Raw genomic sequence first — 24,644 nt, 5'->3', positions numbered from 1 at the left:
GCATATTGATGGCCCCCCTACCCGCAAAGTATTCCATGTATCTTAGACGGACCTCGCAGGCACTCTGGGGGGGGGAAGCTAGGACGGCCAGCTTCAAGCGCCGTCAGGTTTGGTTCATTCATATTAATTCTGGCTTCAGACCCAACTGAGCCAGCATAGTTACAAGAATTTCTCCTTAAAAAGTTGTGGAGAACACAGCAAGCCAGGATGATGTGATTGAGTTTATATTCTGCCATGTGTATGGGTGTAAGAAGTAGGCAGAACTGGCTGGCCATTATTCCAAACGTGTTCTCCACCACTCTTCTGGCTCTGGCCAGCCGGTAATTAAAAACCCTCTGGTCCAGGGTGAGGGTCCTCATAGGGAATGGCCGCATACAATGGTCCCCCAGCGCAAATGCTTCATCTGCAACGAAGAAGAATGGGAGTCCTTCCGCATTGTCTTCGGGAGGTGGCATGCCCAAGCTGCCATTCTGGAGATGCCTGTAGAACTCCGTGTGGGTGATGACTCCACCATCTGACATCCGGCCATTCTTCACCACGTCCACATACAGGAACTCGTAAGTAGCTGATACCACCGCCAACATCACAATACTATTGAATCCCTTGTAGTTGTAATAGTATGACCCCGAGTTGGGTGGTGGGACGATGTGGACGTGTTTCCCATCAATTGCCCCTCCGCAGTTAGGAAAGTCCCACTGCTGGGCAAAGTGGGATGCCACAGTCTGCCATTCCTGTGGGTTGGAAAGAAACTGTGGAGTCAAACAAGAAAAATAAATTATTCATGTTGCACATAAACATTGAAAGCAGATTGAACACAAACATTCTTGGCCAACATCAGTATAACATTTATTTTAGGGAGTATTTAAAGACAAAGGTATAGGGTCCACCTATCAGATTCCGCCTTCCCCCCATGGGCCATTTTAAAAATTTTAGGGGGGAGATGTTTTGGACAGGTAACCCTCTCCATTTCATTGAGAGATGAATGCCTAAATAATGTGTATTACTTTGGCCAGACCCTCCTTACTTTACACTATTGGCAGCCCACTGGACAGGTAAGAAGTGTCATAATACAAAGATATAAATACACACTGTACAAATCGAAGCACATTATTCCATTCTGATATTACCTATCAAGATAATAATAGGATACAAAAACTTTAAACAGTACTATTTGAAAGTATTCAGTATTTACTGAGTTCTTGTATTTTATTGCTTCCTCTCCAATGAGGTTTATACCTTTCTATGGCCCAAAACTTAAGTGACGTGGGGTCCTTGTTGTGATGGGATGCAAAATGTCGTGACACACTGTGTTTTGGGAAACCATTTTTAATGTTCTGTATATGTTCCCTCAATCTCTTCCACATGGGGCGTTTGGTTCTCCCTATATATTGAAGGGAGCATGAGCACTCCAACATGTAAACTACCCCCTCAGTTCTACAAGAAATAAAATTGCGAATCTTGTACTCCTTTTTAGTGCTGATTGATACATTGCATTTTTGCCCTCCTCGGTTGGTATTATGACACGCATAACATCTTTTGCAGGGAAAAAATCCCTTTCCCTGGAAGAAGGATAGTTCAACAGATCTTTTTGGGGGTTCCTTGATGTTTTTGGCTATTTTATCCCTTAATGTGGGTGCCTTTCTGTATACTATGAATGGTTTCTCGGGTAATATAGCATTCAATTGTTTGTCTGCCTTGAGGAGTGCCCAGTGTTTGGTAATAATTCGTTCCACTTCTTTGTGCTGAATATTATAGTTGAATACAAGAGGGATATTGCAAGATTTAGGAGTTGTTTTATCTTTATCCTGGATGAGTGTATTCCTTGGGATTTGGAATACTTCCATGATTTTCTCCTCTATGAAGTCTTCGTTATAACCTTTCTTTATAAACCTCTCTCCAAGTACTTTTGCCTGTTCCAAATATGTGCGATCATCTGAGCAATTTCTCCTTAGATGTACCATTTGGCCTTTTGGTATGTTTATTAGCCATAAGTCATGGTGGCAACTATCCACTGGGATATAACTATTTCTTTCCACTGCTTTAAAAAAAGTTTTGGTGTTTATGGAATTAATCTCTAATTGTATCGTGAGGTCTACAAAATGTATCATTTTATAATTGATCTCATAGATCAATTTGATATTATTCTGATTATTATTTAACCTCGAAAAATCCAACTAAGCTCCTTTCATTCCCCTTCCATATTACAATGCAATCATCTATAAATCTACGGTACAGGACTAAATCTTCTGGCATATTCAAATAAATCACTTGCTCCTCCCATTTGGCCATGAAAATGTTGGCAATGCTTGGTGCATACTTGGCACCCATTCCTACTCCATTTAATTGCCTATAGTACTCATTATTGTGCCAAAAATAATTGTGTTGCAATCCGTACGCCAGACACCTCAATATAAATCGTTTTTGTTTAGAAATAAGGATGCTGTATTTATCCATCACCCATTTTGTGGCTGCAATAGCGTTCTCATGGTTTATTATGGTATACAGTGATGATACGTCAGCTGTAGCCATAATATATTTGCATTCTGGTTTTAATTCCACATTATCTAGTATCTGTATAAGATGTTTGGTGTCCTTCAAATATGACACTGTTTGTGGTACTAGAGGCTATAGGAATTTATCTACATATTGTCCTATTCTCGCATTTATAGATTGGATACCATTTATGATGGGTCTTACTGGGGGTTCTGTTTGGTTTTTATGAATCTTTGGAACAGTGTAAATTATTGGGATCCTGCATGTTTCTGGTACCAGCTTCTTTTTTGGTTCAAATATTTTTCATACATCCCCTCGTTATTAATTCTGATAATTCTTTCTTATATTCCCTGGTGGGATTGCTCTTTAATTTAATATACGTATTTACATCATTTAATTGATCTTGCAATTCTTTATAATAATAGTCTTTGGACATTACTACGATTGCTCCCCCTTTGTCCATGGGTCTTACTATGATTTGTTTGTTTTCTTCCAATTCCTTAATTCCTTTTTTAATATCAATGGGATCACTTATTCTTCTAGTTTTCAGTTTTTCCAGGTCTTGTATGACCATGCGATTAAAAACTTCTATATGTGCGTTATTTGAAATTGGTAGATTGAACAGTGATTTGTTTCTGAGTTGACTGTGTATAATTCTTCCCGGTGTATTCACTGTATCATACCTCACACTTGGAGCTTGGTTCATCATATATTTTTGTATGTTGAGTTTTCTTTTGAACTTTTGTATGTCCACATACGTATCAAATTTATTTAAATTACGCTTGGGGGCATATTTTAATCCCTTATCCAAAGTCAGTAGTTCTGCTCTTGTCAGTTCAGTTCCACTTAAATTATAAATACCTTCCCCAATCACTCTCTTTTTCTTTTGCATTTTGCGTCCTCCTCTGCATCCCCTCATTCGTTTGGGCTTCTTGCATTTGTTTTTTGTTCGAATCTTGGTGGAGTTCTCTCGCTCCTGCGATAGTCCAAAAAAGACCTCTCTTGATCCTGATCTCTTAGATCTCTTAGGGCTTCATACCTATTATAGGTGTGTATTGGGCTTCTCCTGGAATCATACTGATAACGGTTATAATAATCACCTCTAGCTTGTTGTTGATGATGTGGATTTTGGTGTTCAGGATAATCTCTCCTACTGTTATTATAATAACTGTAGCCATAATGATCTTGCGCTCCATTTCCTGAATGGCCAGCTATTTGATTGGTTATGTGGCCTTTGATTATTTCTGTTACCCATGTTCTTCCAATATGGTTGTCTTGGTGGCTTATTTTTATTCTTATTTTTACACCATTGCTTAGGGGTTCTAGGTCCAGTATTTTCTTCTCTTTGGGTTCTATCTTGTCCACTTGTATTTCCTCTTTCAGGCCTATAGGGTTCAGGTGATCTGTATCTGTATTGGGGAGATCTTGGTCTCTGCTCTCTTGCTGGTGTTCTCATTCTTCCATCTCTATCCTGGGATCTTCCTCTCAGATCTCTTCTTGGAGATACAATCCTTACCTCTCTTTCCGGAGATGACACTGTTGAACCAGCTCTGCCTTGTTTTAATGATATTTGCCATTTAAATATTTGTTGCAGATGATAGTCATTGGTATCTCTTAGATCCTTTCTTTTCTTTATTTGTTTAATTTCCAGATCCTTTTGTTCCAGTACTTTATTAAGTTGTTTTGTTAGTGCACTAAAAGAGGCTGATTCTTTGTAGGTCTCTAATGCTAGCTTGCATTTATCAATCTGCTGATTGATTGCTGCTAGCTTTCTTTGTTTCCTTTTGGTTATAAATTCTAAAAGTTCCGCTCCCTTATCATTAAAGAATTTATACCACTTTTCAATGGACTCTTGGTCTACCAGACCATCATTTATAGGAATATCCCATCTTAACCTCCTAGGGACTATATTTTCTTTTATGTACTGTTCATGTGTGGCTATGTCCCACCATAAGCTCATTTTCTTTTCCATTAGGTGTCCAAATCTGCAAAAATGTGTGTCTAGATCTGCTGTTTCCACTACTTGTTTTGTTGTAAACACATCTTTAAGGTCTACTGTGTGATTTTCCATAAATCTAAAAATGTTCATTTCTGCTGCCTCAGTGAAAAATTCAGAAAAAGTATATTAAGATTATAGTAAACTAAAGCGCTAATGGAATATACAGGTGATGTCGTGATTTGTATTATGTGTTACAAAAATATAAAATTTGTACTGATATGAAAAAATAAAATTCTATTAGGATCTGTTATAGGTGACATGATATTCCAATATTCAAGTGATAAAATTAAGATGATAAAAAATTATTAATATTCAAAAATTAATGGTGTGTGTTGATATTGCACTTCTCCCTCAATCTAATTTATTTACATAATGTGTATAAAGCTGCACCTCTACCATAGTGTTCTGATTGGTCACGATGGAGCAACCAATTCTTGGTCCATGAACTCCTCCTCGCCCTGTTCATGGACTGGGCTTGTGTCAAAGTAAGGACCCCAACACCAAGCCCCCCACACAGCACGAACTCTACAATGAGTACGTACACGCAACATGGCTAGAAAACGGTCGGCTGGTCAGAACGAAGTAACAGAACGCATGGAAGAACAGCAAGGCCTGTAAAGAGCAACCTGAAAATCAGTAACAAACGGACAAGACCACAATGACAAGTCAATGGGAACTCGCTGCACACACTGAAGACCAGATACAAACCCACAAGCACAAACTGAACAGCAGAAATACGATCTGAAAACCACGAGTCTGAAAAAGCGCGAATTGTCTCTCACCAAACTTTTACTAACACGAGATTAGCAAAAGGAGCCCAAAGGGTGCCGCGCTTGGTACTGAACTGCCCTTTTAACCCTTTCATGACTAAGCCTATTTTTGAAATTTGGTGTTTACAAGTTAAAATCCATATTTTTTGCTAGAAAATTACTTAGAACCCCCAAACATTATATATATTTTTTTAGCAGAGAATCTAGAGAATAAAATGGAGATTGTTGCAATATTTTATATCACACGGTATTTGTGCAGCGGTGTTTTAAAAGCAAATTTTTGGAAAAGGGACACTTCCATGAATTTTAAAAAATCCAAACAGTAAAGTTACCCCAATTTTTTTGTATAATGCGAAAGATGATGTTACACCGAGTAAATAGATACCAAACATGTCACGCTTTATAATTGCACGCACTCGTGGAATGGCGACAAACTATGGTAGCTATGAATTTCCATAGGCGACGATTTAAATTTTTTTTACGGTTACCAGGTTAGAGTTACAGAGGAGGTCTAGGGCTAGAATTATTGCTCTCGCTCTGACAATCGCGGCGATACCTCACATGTGTGATTTGAACACCGTTTACATATGCGGGTGCTACTTCCGTATGCGTTTTCTTTGCTGCGCGAGCTCGCGGGTACGGGGGCGCTTTAAAAATTTTTTTTTTAATTTATTTTATTTATTTTTAGACTTATAAATTGTGTTTTAAAAAATTGTGTTTTTTTTTTACTTTTATTGCTGTCACAAGGAATATAAACATCCCTTGTGACAGTAATAGGTGGTGACAGGTACTCTTTATGGAGGGATCGGGAGTCTAAAAGACCCCCAATCCCTCCTCTGCACTTCAAAGTATTCAGATTGCTGAAAACGGCGATTCTGAATACTGTGTATCTTTTTAAATTCTGCGCCATTGGCAGCCGAGTAAATGGGAAGTGACGTCATGACGTCGCTTCCGTGTTTACATTGAGAAAGCTGGAACAAAGCCACCCACAGCTTCGTTCCAGCCCGCCCACAGCCGCCGGAGGCAGCCGATTGGACACCGGGCCTCCCGATCGCACGGGAGGCCCGGTAAGAGCGGCGGGAGGCGGCGGGAGGGGGGGATGTCCCCTCCCGCTCCTCCGGTATAACAGCCGAGCGGCTTTTAGCCGCATCGATTGTTATATACGGGTAGCCGATCACCCGCTCAAAGCAACGGTACCGGGATGATGCCTGCAGCTGCGGGCATCATCCCGGTATAACCCCGGAAAGCCGAGTATGCACATATGCGTACGGTCGGCGGGAAGGGGTTATAGTCTTTGTCTTTGTGCGACCGTGTGTATGCAAAACAAGTCCTTTGGAAAGAAGCCATGGATTTTGTCGGAATGTCTGATCAATGTCCGACCATGTGTACAGGGCAAAAAGCTCTATAACCAAAATACTTAGCAAAAGGGAGAAGTCACATCATTCATATACTATACTATTGTCTCTTCAAAGAAAACCTTAGCAAACTTATATGACCATGCATATAACAGTACTCACCACTTCCACAATACCTGAACATAACAAGGGAAATTTACTTCACTCTAATTTAATTTGCCCCTTTTGGGACATCATATAACACAGTGAAAACAGGGCTGCCTTATCCCATACAGCCCTGTATCCCACACAACAGATATCTTATACTTTTATGCAAATGCGATAGACAAGAAAAACTCTCTCTCTCTACCTTCTAACTTCACTTGCTTTACCCTCTATAATGTCAGATTTTTTTTATCAAAAACACCTTTAAACTCACTTACTTTACCTCATCACAAAATAGGGCGTTCTCCGAACACTCCCTTACCTTACACAACCCCCAGCCCGTATAGCACATTCCTTTGCAAACTTCAAAATACCACTCTGATACCTTTCCCAGAGTCACCAAAACATGTTTAAACATGAACAAACAAATTACACATTTTTCAAGCAGAATTAAGCACTTATAACTCTAAAGCTCTATAACCAAAATACTTAGCAAAGGAGAGAATTCATATAATTCTTATACTATACCATTGTCTCTTCAAAGAAAACCTTAGCAAACTTATAGGAACATGCATATAACAGTATTCACCACTTCCACGATACCTGAACATAACAAGGGAAATTTACTTCACTCTAATTTAATTTGCCCCTTTTGGGACATCATTATAACATAGTGAAAACAGGGCTGCCTTACCCCATACAGACCCGTATCCCACACAACAGATATCTTATACTTTTATGCAAATTTGATAGACAAGAAAAGCCAGATAGAGCAAAAGTTTGTGGGTCCCAGTAGTAATTGCCTTATTAACCCTTATCTTATTCTTCTTCCCAAAAGGAGCGTAATATTACGTTTTAAAACTTCTTAACAGTCCCACCAAAGGACAGGCTTTTTTTTTTTTTTTTTTTTTAAGAGACTAAGGTTTTATCAGAGCTGAGGCAAGAAAACCCTTACCACAGGTAAAAATCTCAGCGGTGCCTCCATCTGAAGAGAATTCAAACGGTATTTCCGTATACCTGACAAGACCAGCTAGGTATAATCACAGCAATTACCACACTCACAAGACCCTCTCAGTACTGAGGAGATAGCTTCTTCGTGAACACAAAAATAGATGATGCAGAGGTTATGTTCAAAGCTATCTGATTTCATTCTGGGCGGGTATACAACTTATATACATTATCATTAACCAATCATTGTATGGAAGATGGGCTGGGTTAATACAGAGGTGTACATTTCATATCATTACATATCATTACATATCATTAATTATGCCATCTGCTTTCATGGCTCATAGTCATGAGTCCTGCTTCTCTGTTTTCATGTCTCTTTACACAGGAAAGGTGTCCCAGATATATTGAGCCACAATTCTTTATTTTAGACGGTCCAGAATAAAACTGCTTACGCAAGCTATATTTTCTTATATGTATGCTTTATAGAAAACCTGTTATAAACTGGTTGACTTGACTAGTTGACTTAACTTGAGTCTGATACAAGTTAAGATATATGAATCCATATGACTTTATGGCTGCACAAAATGGAGTCACTTCTGTTCAGTCATATTACTACACTGGTCTCCACCAGTCCCCTCATGCTGACATTATCACTGCAGACTCCTCTTCTAGATCCTGAAAAGATCCCATTGCTGGACAGCCAATAGGAATGTCCACATTACCCAGGCAGTGAGGTGGACACCGGAAGAAGAACCCCACCTCCTATAAGCAGAAGGATGAAAACTAGAGATTGAAGCTTCATGTGACTGTGGTTTTAAGCTGGGTACATATGGATCAAATTTTGACTGATTCAGCAGGAATTGGTCAAATTTCAATCTGTTTGTAGCCCTTTCTGTTGAACAGAAGCTGATTTTTAGACTAGCTTCTGTTGAACGGTCCTTGAAGTTTTAAGGATACACTTTATTGGCTAACATACATTTTTAAAAATGCAGACTTTCAAAAAACACGTTAGACATAATGTCTCGTGAAGAAACTAAACATGTTTTGCAAACTTGCATTTTTAAAAACTGAGGTTAGCCAATAAAAGTTATTACTTAGACTCCAACCTTTTGACACCAAACACTAATTTTCAGAATTGGATGTATTTTGATTGTTATAGCACATACCAAGTTGTTACTTACCTAGGCAGTTTCCAATTAAAGTTTCACACCATACTATGTCAGCTGCTGCCTCTCAGACCGTGTCCTATTTCAAGCACAGAACGAGGATTACAGCTGCCCACAACCTTGATTTCTCCATCCATTCTCAAGATCTGTACACAAGATAAGAAAATCAGATGGAAAAATTTGTACGATGAACTGTCTGCCTATTTTTGGATCACTAGTACGGTGCTTTCGACAGCCGATTTAGCTTTTTCATCAGAAAAAAGCTGGATGTGCAGACTATAAAATATTTGTCGGATGTGAACACCACGTCCGATTTTCGTTTCATTAGTACGGTTTTCATACAAAAAAAAATCATAAGAGAAAGACTACACATGCTCAGAAACGGAAGAATACATACAAAACTATTCAACACATTACGTCATAGGATGCATTGAGGTGAAAAAAAAAGAACCTTTACAACCCCTTTAAATATACAGGATGAGATGGGCGTTATTAATTATTCTCCACCAATAAGGGGTACATGTTCAAATTACATGTTTCCTTTACTTATTAAATTAATCAATTATAATGATACATATATTTAGATATCTGTATCTAAGCAAAACTATTATGTCACTTAGAATATATAAAAAAACCCCTATGGTTTCCTGTCAGCCCAGACACATTGTCTGGTTACATATGCAAGTTCCTCATATCGAAATTCAATTTACTTGTTAAGCAATAAGTTAAAGAAAGTGGTGTATTATTTGTATTTGGTAGTTTTGGTAGTTTGCCTGTTATTTTAATCTGTGTTATTTATTCTATGTTGTATTTTAATTGTATGGATGTTTTATTTGTAGTTTAGTTTTAATTTTGCTTTTTGGTGTCAATGGCTGATATTGGTAATTTTGTTGTGTTTTGCATCTTATTCAGTCTATTGTGTTCTTGTGTTGTCTTTGTTAAGTGTGTCTGTGTTATAACAATTTCCCAATTTCCCTTTGGGTTTATTAAAGTATTCTGTATTCTGTAATATATTTAAACCTTACTGCTAAGCAAAATAATACATTTAAAGGAGCAATTCAGCCTTAGGTTCCAATAACATTGCACAAAGCAGTGTAGGCATTAGGGGGGCTTTTACAAGACCCTTTCAACCACCTCTTTTGTCTTGAAAGTGACAATCACAAACCCTGTTGTCCTTAATATGCCCTTAACATTCACCTGGATTACTTTCCTATAAATGTACCACCATCTGTAAAAATAGGGAATAAACACAATCAAAATGAGTAGATCTCAAGATCTCAGCTGGTTAGCAATTGTCCATGGAAAATAAAGGGGAAGGGGCGTGACAGTCCATAAAAACAAGAGAGAGGGGGCATGACAGTCTTTAGGTAATGAAAAAGAGTCCTCAGTAGAAATGTAAAACACAAAAAAAGTCTCTTTTGTATGGCTTATGAATGTCCATAAAATTTCACTCCTTAATTTCATTTTCTTAATTCTTAAAATACCTCCAAGGATATGATTCTGTAGTCATTCATATAAACAGAAGATTCTCCATCTCTAAATGTACCTCCTTGTAAGGACAGAACTTGACATCCACAGACAGACTAGAACTGATGCATTGGGCTAGGCTTGGGTCTTTGGGCTGGCACCTCAGATCTATTTCTCACATTGTTCACTGAAATTCTTACGCCTTGGGTTTGCATCATGGGTCATCCTCAAGGTGTCATTCCCAGGAACATTTTCCTGGCAGGGGTCCCCTTTTCTCATCTCAGGACCTCCTTTGGCATTAGAAGAACAAAGATTTCCATGTAATAGATGTAGTAATTTCTTCAAGTAGCAGGCATCCAGATAGAGGCATGAATTGGGGGGGGCATTTCTTCACATGCATGAGGCTGGCTGGGTGGATACTGGCTGGGGTGGATACTCCTCATCGAACATGAATAACCACAGAATCACATACCTGACTATAAATTAAGGCCTTCTTCACCCATTGGAGGTCTCAAAAATATTCCTATTATTTTGGTCCTGTTTGCTTAATTTCAGTAACTCTTAAAGTATTTATAATTTCACCCTTTCTTTTACCAAAACCCATTATCAAACCTTATTCCAGCTCCATCTTAGGTATATAGGTATTAGGCTTAATATTCAACATTTATTCCGTAAGCAACAGGGGCTTAGTAACATTTACTTCCAAAGTAAGAGAACACAATATTCCGTGAGATAAACACCTGTTTGTGTACATTTTAAGGCATAAATGAAAACCCTTGCCTTAGGTACTTTACTGATCAAATAATACCTTGTGCATAACCCAAATTTCCCTTGACACAATAAAACACATTTTCATTCGTTGGCACCATCCACTTACTTCATTCATACAAGACATTCTCATATATTTCCCCTAAAAAAACCTCTTTTCCCATGCATATATATATATATATATATATAAAAGAAGGCCAGTATGGTAGCCTCAATTTATGGGAGGAGTCCGGGGTGTATTTAAGCAGCCCAGTCATCTGTGGTCTTTGTCGGGTCCTGTGCGCTATTCGTTACGTCACTAGGCCGACTCTTCCAACTCATTTAGTGTTCGTGAGTTGCGTGTCCGAACTTCTAGGGGCTTTCCGTTCCCCGTCGTGGTTTTCGTAGAGCGTGTCTTGCTCAACTGTCGCAGGTTGGATTCGTATATCATTTCTTCATTTTATGCGTCGTTGTTTGCCAGATACCCTGTGTCTCCGAAACCCCGCTACGGGACTTACAAGTCATTCATTAAAGTCTGTATGCAGCCTTATTTTAGCCTCGTGCAAACCACAAACTTGTCGCTCAGTTTGTGAGCACAAACACCGAGCTGTTTTTCATCGGTTTCAATCGTACATTCCCATACCTTGTTTTTTCACGCCACGTAATAGGCCCATTTCACTTAAGAAACAGACTGTCTATCACTTCAGTTATTTTAGTTCGCATTTACCTCCAGCTCGTCCCGGCCAGTTTTTGTCATCTCATTTTCATGCCGAGCTCCACAGTCCAGTTCGTTGTCAGTTTTAAATTGCAGTACACTGATCCGTGCCTCTGTCATGGCAAGTCATTTCATTTGTTACATTTCGCATACCCTTCACTCCAATTCGAATCCAGTCACATCTGCGACGCACCAATTCATGCCGGCTCGTTCTAGTCATTTCATCTCATTTCATTCCATGCTCCACAGTCCAGTTCGTTGTCAGTCGCAATCGCTGCACACCAATTCGTGCCACTGCAGTGGCAAACATTTAATTTGTTAAATTTTATGTACCCTTCACTCCGATTTGAAATCAGTTGCATCTGCGACGCACCAATTCCTACCGGTTCATTCTAGTCATTTCATCTCATTTCATTCCATGCTCCACTGTCCGGTTCGTTGTCAGTCGCAATCATGGCACACCGATTCGTGCCACTGTCAAACAATGGCAAACATTTCATTTGTTCATTTCACATACCCTTCACTATGATTCAGAACTGTTCTCAAAGCTGTTTTACTTCGAGGTCCATTCATGGTTTCAATTTGTTAGTTTAAACGAATTGTTCACCCGCTGATAAGCTTCCCCTTGCAGTTGCATAAACGCATTTCAAAGTCACGCGACCTGGCCACTCAGTCACCTCCTAATCGCATGTAATTAAGCCACTCACCATTGTTCGTCTGTCATTTCTCCTCTAGGTCAGTCAGTGTGTATATATATATATATAAATACACACATACATATACAGTAGATAAGACCAAAACAAAAAAAAATGGGACTTTCATGTCACCCCCAATACAGGTTCCATTCGACTGAGTTTTCAACCTCAAAGACCAGGACTTCGCAACTAGGGCACAAGTTAGCCAGAGCCATGTCACAGGTCTTCAGCGAAGACCTCACATCTGCCCCTCTGTCACCCTCTCTGGTTTCAGAGAGCAGCAGCATGCAGTCCCTCAGGGGATGGACCATCCCCAAGTTAACGGCGGAGCTAAGGCGCAGGGGTGTGCCCTTCCATGCTACAGCCAAGAAACCCAAGCTCTTCAGGTTCCTCTTACCACTGTCAGCGACAGATGGGCTCAGTTTCCAGCAGGCGGCTCTTCAATCTACATCCTCTGCCATTTCTCAGCTTCACACCATGGTGTCATCATTGACCACCACAGTCACTGACGTTCAAGCCAGAGTGACAGTCTTGGAGGGACGCCCGGCCATGGCCATCCCTGACTCTGTCCCAGTCCTGGTCCCGACAGCCCTCCTGCAGGTACAACAGGGAAGAGTTCTACTATCTTCCCAGCCCACTTGGTCCCAGCCAGCATCAAAAAAGACATTTTGGATGACAAGGATGTCAAACTTGCTTCCCTCCTCATTTCGGTTCACGATCTGGCAGAGAATAAATCGTATGCCTGGGGGGACGTATCAGTGGTCCTCAAGTCCAAAAACCCCAGGCTCAACCACAAATTAACTATTGCAGAGTTTGCGTTGACCTTTGGGATGGTGAGGGATGTCCTGTGTTCAGCTAGTCCCAGCAGGAGGGAAGAGCTGGACTTATATCTCCACACCGTGGTGGACCTGGGCTATAAATACGAGGGGGGTCCTCATTTTATGAGTATCACTGTTCATTCCTGGCCAAAGCGGCAGCCAATCTCACACAGTTCCAGGCACTTTGCAGGTCTACGCTCACCACTCTGCGCTATCTGCCAGTTCTCCACCCACACCGCTACCTGGTGCGCCAACGTAGCAGTTAGACGCCCTCTCGATTTTCCCTCCACCTCCGGTACAGCTCAGGGCTTGTTGATTCCAGTTCAGACGCCCCAGGTGGACAAGTTCGGACTTCCCATTCAGTCAGTAGGGGGGTGCATCTATCTGTAATAACTTTAATTTTGAATCGTGCAACTACAGTCAATGCCGGCTGCCCCATGTCTGTATCATATGTCATATAGCACATCCTAAAGCCCTAGATCAAGCAGCAAAAAACTTCCTGACTACACCGAGTAGACGTCCTATGGCTGAGGTTTTACCTCACCTCACACCCTGCTCCCTCACTAGCTACCTTCCTTATCCAAGGATTTACAGCAGGATTCCACACCGGCCTCATCACACTGCCCCACATGACTCACGAGTGCAGGAACCTCCACTCAGTGGCCACCAATGAACAGGCCATAGACCAGCTGTTACAGCCTAACCTTGACCAAGGTTTTATCATCAGCCCATTTGCTCAGCCCCCTTTCAACATCTGGAGAGTTAGCCCTATTGGGCTTGTCAAGGGCAAGTTTTCGAATAAAATTTGCTTGGTGTACAACCTGTTTGCGCCTCATTCTTCCCACATCCCGAGTTTGAATTCCCTAATTCCTTCAGAGGAATTCTCCCTGAAATTTGCTTCAGTAGACATGGCAATTCAGGCCATTATCAAATTAGGCACAGGCGCCTGGCTCTCTAAAGCCGATATATCAGATGCATTTAAGCTTCTACGCATTCAACTGTCCCTCTGGTGCTGGCAAGGCATTAAATGGAAAGAGTCATAATACTTCTCCACCAAACTGACCTTTGGCTCTAAAAGTAGCCCATGGCTCTTTCACACCTTCGCACAGTCCCTCACCTGGATCCTGTCACACCAAGCCCAGTGCCATTACCTGGATGACTTCTTACTAATCGAATAGCCCAGCGTGCCCCCAGTAGACCTTGATAGGTTAAGAGTGGTGTTTGGGAATCTCAATGTGCCCATTGCAGAACACAAAGTGGAAGGCCCAGCACACTCCATAAGCTTCCTTGGGGTCAACCTGGACACTCGCTCTATGCAGGCCAGGCTTCCCCCCCACACAAACTGACCCGCATCTGGTCAGTTCTTCATGATTTTACCCATGCACAGGGGTGTACTAAGAAGCAGCTTCAATCCCTCTTAGGGATGCTCAACTTTGCAATGACGATCAGGGAGGATCTTTTGTTTCACGCCTCTTGGTCTTCCTCTCTCAGACACAGGACTCCGAATCCTTAGATTAGACACACCAGCAGTAGCGGATTTGTCTATATGAGGTGAGTTCCTTACTAGTTGGATTGGCATATCCATGTTCATACCATCAGTATTGCCTCTATCACCACAGGTAGTACCGGATGCCGCAGCCTCCACAGGCTTCACTGCAATTTTTGGCCACCATTGGTTTGCATGACCATGGCCTCCAGAGATACTCCTAATCCCGAGTTTATCCAGTCTTCCTCGTTGTTCGAACTATACAGGATCGTGGCAGCTGCTCAAGTCTGCGGCCATACCTGAATGGACAAATGGTGGCCTTTGCCACTGACAACCAGACCACGGCCGATATCATTAATAAAGGCAGGTCCAAGTCCCTCCCAATTATGTCCTTCCTACGCAGGCTGGTACAATTATCCCTCTAGCATCAGTTCAATGTCCACTGCACATTCATTCTGGGCAAGTGCAATGTTGCAGCGGACACACTGTCGCGTTTTAACTTAATTTAATTTTTTCAGCAGAAACCCGGAGCAGACCCAGCATCATCTCTTATCCCACCTTGGTCTTAGCTGACATTGGATTAAAGTAGCACCTTCACAGCACGACCCAGCTCATCAATCAATCCTTATCCCGCAACACACTCAAGGCCTACCACACAGCTTGGAATGCCTTCTGCAAGTTTCTGGCATCCTGCCCCACAGCAATGTCAACAGACACTAAGCACATACTAGCTTTCATTTCATATTGCCACAATCAATTGGCTCTTTCACACAACACCATCAGACTATACTTAGCCGACATCCAACACTTCCTGGCCTTACAGGATCCCGCAAAGCCATCCTTGTTTGCAACCCATGCGATCCAAGCCAGCCTGCATGGCATTCAGATGCAACAGCCCATAACCAACTCCAAACGCTTGCCCATCACGAATACCATCTTCAGAGACATGTCGACCATCCTCTCTCGTTCCCGTTTTGCCTTCTTCCCAGCTTGGTCATTCAAGCGGCCATCTACTTGGCCTACTACGTTTTTTTGCAGCCTAGCAAGTTTACCTGTAATAGCCTGCCGGCCAGGTACGGTGTAGAAGTCACCTGGCTCGCTACCAAGATAATTTCATTCTCCACTTTGCAGTATCCAAAACCCAGCAATCAGGCTCCGAGGTCAACATCTATCTTTTCAAGCCAAACAACATCTGATACCCAGTAGCGATACTTGACTGCCTACTTTCACTTCTACCAAGGCAATCAAACTCTAGTCAACTACTACCTTTCCCGACCAACCCCTTGAGTGGCTTCCAGTTCATTAAGCATGTCAGGATCCTCCTGCGCAACCTAGACCTTGACCCCAGTCAGTACTCTGGTCACTCGTTCCGAATTGGAGCAGCCTCGGCCGCATCCCAGCATGGGGTTCCAGACCACATCATCAAGAGATTAGGCAGGTGGAAATCTGCCTGCTTTGCCCGGTACATCCCAAATCCTCAGGTAGAAATGTCAAAAACAATTACCAAACTTGTTCAGTAAATAACACTAAACCAATAAAGAGCTTTCACCCCTCCCTGTTTGTTTTTGCTCCCTTTTTTGGTATAACGACCAGCAGACCAGGGCACGCTTCAGGTCCATTTCATGTTGGTCAAGTCGTATGGCGTGTTTATGGGGTTCACATCCATCCCGGTCGAAGGGCTTCGACTATATATATATCAAATCCATATTATTATAAGGTATATCTTGTTAATTAATACATGCATTACACAATGTCAACATTAAGTTATTTCCCTCTTTCTTTCTTAACCACCACTTCTTTGGTATAATGCCTGGGAACATATTTCCAAATCTCTTGCTACATCTACTTCTGCAATCACTGCCCCCCCCCCTTTTTTTATATATATAGCAAGAATCATTTATATCTTACTGATGGTATAAACTGTATCCACTTCATGATTGTAATATTTCTAAACTGGTGTATCTCAAATGCTAAACTAAGCTCCTAACCCAAAAGTAAAAATCAAACATTTTAAAATCCCAAAGCATTGGTACAATTATTTGAAACATATAATTTCTCTTAATTTAATATTTACTTTTCCCTCCAGCAAGTCTAGAACATGCTGAATATGGAGTGCAAATGTACAGATGTGTATTCTAGGGTGATATATATGACAATGAAGTGCACCGTTAGGGGTAGAACATGGATTTCAAATAATTACTATTATAGGATTAGACAAACTGCAAACCTTTATGTAAAAGTGCACACATAAAATAATTCATAAGAATCTACCTTACGCTCTTGACTATTTTAATTATTTAACCTCTAATATTGAATATACAGCACAAAGATGGTAATATTATATGTGTCCAAATTAAGTGCTACTCATTCGAGAAATAAGGAAAACATTTTGTTGAGATATGTTATTCAAATCCTAGATGTGAATTCCGTATACACACTGGTGCCAGTCCTGGGCAATTCCAGCAATCTGATGCACAAAATGCCCTGAAGACTTGCACCAATGTGAACACTGGCAACTCCCACAAAATAATTATTATTATTAGGGGCTCAAATGCAGATCAGACTTTTAAGAAGTATGTCTGTGAAACCCAAATATCTATCACTAGTGCCCCTACTGTTCCTATAACCATATTCCTTCTTTTTCCTAAATTATATATACATAGACATATGTTCAATTAGTCAAGGCTGCTCAGTGAAATCTTATGGTTTTAAAATAGCTCAGCCAAACCAACTTCCGCAATTTCACTTAACCAGTTTGAAAGAACTTTACTTTACACCTCTACTATAAACATCATTATTATTTACATTTAGAATTCAACATTCAAAATTCTTAATTGCAATATTTTCCCAAACATTAAATCTAGAATCCTTCCAAACACTTTACTGTACTGCCTTTATTAATAATCTCTCTTTTTTTTTTAAACTTACTTCAACAAGACTACAATGTAGGGTGTTTTCATTGCAAAAACACTCCCTCTCTACACATCCCTCCTGCACACCAAAAAACACCTCAGTTTGCAACTTTGAGACCATTCTATGCCTTCACCCTTAAGGGGTTATCAAAAACACATTAAACGTCTACTTCACCAATTACACAGTTACTATTTGCAAGCATAATGAGCACTTATACTTTATGTGCAAATATTCGTAAAGGGGCGACCTCCCTATCCTTGGATCCTTCCACTATTATTAATACACTACCTAGAATCAATAAAATCTATAATGAGGCAATGGCACCTATCTATAATCATCTAACGCTTAATATTATTGTTTCCTTATTTCACCCCTATGTGTACTAATATATTTCATAGGTGCTATAAGTGCATGCTGACATGTACTGCAAACATATCAAACAAGGAATTTCCTCTTTCATGTATTATTGTACCTTTACCGTGACCGATTCCTTAATGTTCATTCTCTTTATGAACTGTTTGCCTGTTTCACCCTCCTGTATGTTAGTTAACGATTTAAGTTTGGATCGCACAGCTAAAACCCCTTTCTCCCATATGCACCATACCAACAAAAGTTTCCTTAGTTTTCTCTGTCTTTTTAACACCTTACGTGATGCCATAGATACATTTGTGATCTCCCCCTTACCTTCTTTCACCCTGTAAAGAAAACTTAGCAGATTATGTGAAAATACATATAAAAGCACTTATTACTCTCACAATATCTGGGTGTGAATAAGGGAGATTCCTAATTTACTTTTGTCCCTATTTCAGTCCCTACCTGCCTGGGCTCCTTACCTTACCCATGAGCACCAATGCTACCAATGGGCGTGTACACTTTTTCACAGCGCTTAAGACCAACTTGGGTACAACAATATAGAAGCCCCAGGTTGCCACACCACACAGTACGCAACTTCTGCTGGGGGCGTCTGTCCTACTGGGGGGGGGGCAACCCAGGTGCAATTTAGTAGTTAAACAACAGCTCAGTGGCCACACCCCCTCCAAACAAAAATACTCTAGAAAAACAATTTCCCTCCTTCTTTCTTGAAAATTTTAACTTTTGACACCAAATTGTTGGGATGCTACTTTAACCTATAGCTAAAGTCCTAACTATCCTCCTTATTATTGTCTGATTACATTATCTGATTGCCGGCATTTCTCCATTCGCCACAACTAGATCTGTGCAGGGAACAGTGTATACAAAAGTGACTCAACACAAATTAATTCTACACATTGTTCATTTATTTTTGGCTTGTACAGGATCTTAAATACACGAGATGAGATAGGCGTTATTAATTATTCTCCACCAATAAGGGGTACATGTTCAAATGACATGTTTCCTTTACTTATTCAGTCAACCAATTATAATGATACATACAGTGGGGATGGAAAGTATTCAGACCCCCTTAAATTTTTCACTCTTTGTTATATTGCAGCCATTTGCTAAAATCATTTAAGTTCATTTTTTTCCCTCATTAACGTACAGACAGCACCCCATGTTGACAGAAAAACACAGAATTGTTGACATTTTAGCAGATTTATTAAAAAAGAAAAACTGAAATATCACATGGTCCTAAGTATGCAGACCCTTTGCTGTGACACTCATATATTTAACTCAGGTGCTGTCCATTTCTTCTGAACAATCTTGAGATGGTTATACAACTCATTTGAGTCCAGCTGTGTTTGATTATACTGATTGGACTTGATTAGGAAAGCCACACACCTGTCTATATAAGACCTTACAGCTCACAGTGCATGTAAGAGCAAATGAGAATCATGAGGTCAAAGGAACTGCCTGAAGAGCTCAGAGTCAGAATTGTGGCAAGGCACAGATCTGGTCAAGGTTACAAAAAATTTCTGCTGCGCTTAAGGTTCCTAAGAGCACAGTGGACTCCATAATCCTTAAATGGAAGATGTTTGGGAAGACCAGAACCCTTCCTAAAGCTGGCCGTCCGGCCAAACTGAGCTGTTGGGAGAGAAGAGCCTTGGTGAGAGAGGTAAAGAAGAACCCAGAGATCACTGTGGCTGAGCTCCAGAGATGCAGTCAGGAGATGGGAGAAAGTTGTAGAAAGTCAACCATCACTGCAGCCCCCCACCCGTCGGGGCTTTATGGCAGAGTGGCCCGACGGAAGCCTCTCCTCAGTGCAAGACACATGAAAGCCCGCATGGAGTTTGCTAAAAAACACCTGAAGGACTCCAAGATGGTGAGAAATAATATTCTCTGGTCTGATGAGACCAAGATAGAACTTTTTGGCCTTAATTCTAAGCGGTATGTGTGGAGAAAAACAGGCACTGCACATCACCTGTCCAATACAGTCCCAACAGTGAAGCATGGTGGTGGCAGCATCATGCTGTGGGGGTGTTTTTCAGCTGCAGGGACAGGACAACTGGTTGCAATTGAGGGAAAGATGAATGCAGCTAAGTACAGGGATATCCTGGACGAAAACCTTCTCCAGAGTGCTCAGGACCTCAGACTGGGCCGAAGGTTTACGTTCCAACAAGACAATGACCCTAAGCACACAGCTGAAATAATGAAGGAGTGGCTTCACAACAACTCCGTGACTGTTCTTGAATGGCCCAGCCAGAGCCCTGACTTAAACCCAATTGAGCATCTCTGGAGAGACCTAAAAATGGCTGTCCACCAATGTTTACCATCCACAGAGGCGTTGCTAGGGGGGTGCGGGGGGTGCGGTCCGCACCCGGGTGACACCCGCTAGAGGGGTGACACCCTCCCGACGGTGTGGAAAGCACTGTTTTTTTTTTTTTTAATCAGCTGACCCGTTCACCCCGCACTCCGCAGCCTGCCGGGTTGAAACAACACACACCTCCAGCGCTGTGGCGGCGCTTGGTATGTCAGTGTGTGAGCGTGCAGTGTGTCCTCTTTCCTCCTCCTCCTACTGAGCCAGCCTGTCACTGTCTACACACACTACCATCTCCGCCCGGGCGGCGCGGCAGCTGTACGTTGTGAAGCTGCCCTCTGCTCTTCTCTCCACTGGCACTGAACACTCGATCCGGGCACACACCCAACACATGCCATTCCCACAGACAAAGCCTCAAGCTCTGCTGTCTGTGCCTCCAGTGAGGATGGCAGAGCCGGCTGTGTGCGATCCGGGGCAAGGTGAGGAGGGGGGAGTCTCATCCCTCTCTGTGTCTCACCCCCCTCTCTCTCTCACCCCCCCTCTCTGTCAACCCCACTTTCCTCTCTCACCCTTCCACTCCCTCTCTCACCCCCTCTCTGTCACTCCCCACCCCCCCCTCTCTCTCTCTCATCCCCCTCTCTGGCACCCCCCCTCCTCTCTCTCTATCTATCTCTCAACCCCACCCCCCTTACCCCCTCTCTGTCACCCCCGCCCTCCTCTCTTTCTATCTCTCACTCACCCTCAACCCCTCTCACCCCATCTCCCTCTCTCTAACCCCTTCTCTCTCTCTCTCTCTCTCTCTCTCAGACCCCTGCCTCTCTCCCTCTCACCCCTTCTCTCTCTCTCTCACCCCTTCTCTCTCTCTCTCTCACCCCTTCTCTCTCTCTCTCTCACCCCTTTTCTCTCTCTCTCACACCCCTTCTCTCTCTCTCTCTCACACCCCTTCTCTCTCTCTCTCTCTCTCTCTCTCTCTCTCTCACCCCTTCTCTCTCTCTCTCTCTCTCTCTCACCCCTTCTCTCTCTCTCTCTCCCTCTCTCTCTCTCTCTCACCCCTTCTCTCTCTCTCTCACCCCTTCTCTCTCTCTCACCCCTTCTCTCTTTCTCTCACCCCTTCTCTCTTTCTCTCACCCCTCTTCTCTCTTTCTCATCCCTGCCCTCTCTCTCTCTCTCTCACCCCTTCTCTCTTTCTCTCACCCCTTCTCTCTCTCTCTCTCTCTCTCTCTCTCTCTCTCACCCCTTCTCTCTCTCTCTCTCTCTCTCTCTCTCACCCCTTCTCTCTCTCTCTCTCACCCCTTCTCTCTCTCTCTCACCCCTTCTCTCTCTCTCTCTCACCCCTTCTCTCTCTCTCTCACCCCTTCTCTCTCTTTCACCCCTCTTCTCTCTTTCTCACTCCTGCCCTCTCTCTCTCTCTCTCTCACCCCTTCTCTCTTTCTCTCACCCCTTCTCTCTCTCCCTCTCTCACCCCTTCTCTCTCTCTCTCTCTCTCTCACCCCTTCTCTCTCTCTCTCTCTCTCTCTCTCTCTCACCCCTTCTCTCTCTCTCTCTCTCTCTCACCACTTCTCTCTCTCTCTTTCTCTCTCTCTCTCACCCCTTCTCTCTCTCTCTCAGACCCCTGCCTCTCTCCCCACTTTCTCTATCTCTCTCCTACTTTCCCATCTACCCCATCTCTCTCCCTCCTGTTCCTATCTCTCCTACCACTCCCCCCTTCTGTCTCTATCCCTCCAACCCCTCTTTCCCTCTTAGGGCTAATTCACACTGAAACAGCATGAAATCGCAGAGCAATTTGGCACTTCAGCCACTCTGCATTGCAGGCTGCTAGGGAGCAGTGTGATGCACAATTCAGTGTGTCCTACTGCCCCCCTTTTTTGTACAACCTTTGTTTGAAGTATACAAAATGTACATTTCATTCTCCACAATATCGACACATTCTGTCAGTAGATTTTCAATGTGTATAATAAAATTGTGGGGGGTTGGCAACACTGTTGGGAGGGGGGCTTCAGAGTCCAGTGCCTATAGGCTCCTGCGATGTAAATCTGGCCCTGGAGAGAGAGGCGGGTAGGGGGAACAGGGACAAGTAAAGGGAGAGCAAGAAGAAGAGATGGAAAGAACAAGAAAGATGGATAGAGAGAGAGAAAAGGGGAAGAAGGGAGAACAGAGAGAAAACAGTAGGGTAAAAATATATTGGGAAGAGGTTATTGTGGGGGGGGGGTGACACCATGTTTTCTCGCACCAGGTGACACCAACCCTAGTGACGCCACTGACCATCCAACCTGACAGAACTGGAGTGGATCTGCAAGGAGGAATGGCAGAGAATCCCCAAATCCAGGTGTGAAAAATTTGTTGCATCTTTCCCAAAAAGACTCATGGCTGTATTAGATCAAAAGGGTGCTTCTACTAAATACTGAGCAAAGGGTCTGAATACTTAGGACCATGTGATATTTCAGTTTTTCTTTTTTAATAAATCTGCAAAAATGTCAACAATTTTGTGTTTTTCTGTCAACATGGGGTGCTGTCTGTACGTTAATGAGGAAAACAAAATGAACTTAAATGATTTTAGCAAATGACTGCAATATAACGAAGAGTGAAAAATTTAAGGGGGTCTGAATACTTTCCGTGCCCACTGTATATGTAGAATTATTTACATATCTGTATCTAAGAAAAACTATTATGTCACTTAGAATATATAAAAAAAAAACCCTATGGTTTCCTGTCAGCCCAGACACATTGTCTGGTTACATATGCAAGTTCCTCATGTTGAGTTTCAATTTCAACACAAGCTTACTTGTTAGGCAATAATATATTTAAACCTTAATGCTAAGCAAAATAATACATTTAAAGGAGCAATTCAGCCTCAGGTTCCAATAACATTGTACAAAGCTGTGAAGACATTAGGAGAGCTTTTTCAAGACCCTTTCAGGCAGAGAGTTCCGGAGGATGGGAGAGGCTCTGGAAAATTCCTAAAGGGGAACATGAGAGGAGGTGACAAGGGAGCTAGAGAGCACGAGGTCTTGGGAGGAGCAGAGAGGACTATTTGGATGGCCTGGTATGTTGTGGTTAGTATTTTGAAGTTTATACAATGGGGTAATGGAAGCCAGATTGCGATTGGCAAAGAGGAGCAGCAGTCACGGATGTTAGTAAGGTGTATTAGTCTGGCAGCAGCATTCCTAATAGACTAAAGGGGAAATAGCCTGTGTAAAGGTAGACCAGTGAGGAGGGATTTGCAGTAGTCAAGGTGGGTAATAGCCAAGGAATTAATAAGTTGTTTTGTGGTGTTATGTAATGTACTGAAAATCTTTTGTTTTGATGCAGCTACAATATATTAAGCTGATATCAGCTGAAATTTCCCCAATTTGACTTAAACTAAATCAAACAGCTTAATAAATTGAAACTGAAGCACAAGCTCTCATTTGTAAAAACATACTGTATGTATCTCTCTCTTACTCATTTATATTCCCTTCCATAAGACAATGAGCAAAGTGTCTAACACATACCACATACCAATACTGCAGCAAACTAAAACCTTGTTGAGCACACTTTGGCCTCTCTGCACTGCCTTATTGAAAAAAATGCATAATGTTGTTATATTTGTCAAGCTTGAACAATTCATATAGTAGTCACTGGTATGCAAATATGAGCTTCAAAACTTTGTGCCTATACTTTAAATTCAGAATGTATATTTCTATTTAGGGAAATGTCCATGAAGGGCTTCATTTCCAGTGTACAGAATCTACCCCGAGAACCTGAATAATGAGTAGTACCACCATAATAAACAACACCTTTATTTTTATTGAATGTATTTAAATAAAAAGATGGTTTTAATTGACACTTGCTCGATAAAATCAAGCTCTGCAAATTAACATCACTTGGTGAGGGACTGTCAAGAATATAATTTACTTCATGCAACTGATATAAATTAAAACCTCCAAAATATATAGCAGATAATAAGGCATGAGCGAAGAAAATGTACAGCTACCTTGAAATGTGACATATAATAACTTGTGATTCAACATGATAAAAAACACAACATCTCAGAAAATGCAGTATAAGCATTTTAAGCACATCCCCCTTTTTGTGCATCTATCTGTGAAATGCCCAGCTGAGGAGATTCTGGTATCTTAGATTTCAGTGTATTGGATGACCTACAGCATTTGTGACTGGAATATTATTTTTTTCCCTTGTCAGCCGTGATGTTTGAATTTCTATTTCATTCTGGTGTGTCTTAAGATAAGCTTGACTTTTAACGTAGAGGGG

The sequence above is a fragment of the Aquarana catesbeiana genome, linkage group LG01, assembly GCF_042186555.1.
Source record: "Aquarana catesbeiana isolate 2022-GZ linkage group LG01, ASM4218655v1, whole genome shotgun sequence".
Lineage (NCBI taxonomy): Eukaryota > Metazoa > Chordata > Amphibia > Anura > Ranidae > Aquarana > Aquarana catesbeiana.
Note: the sequence above shows the minus strand (reverse complement) of the source record.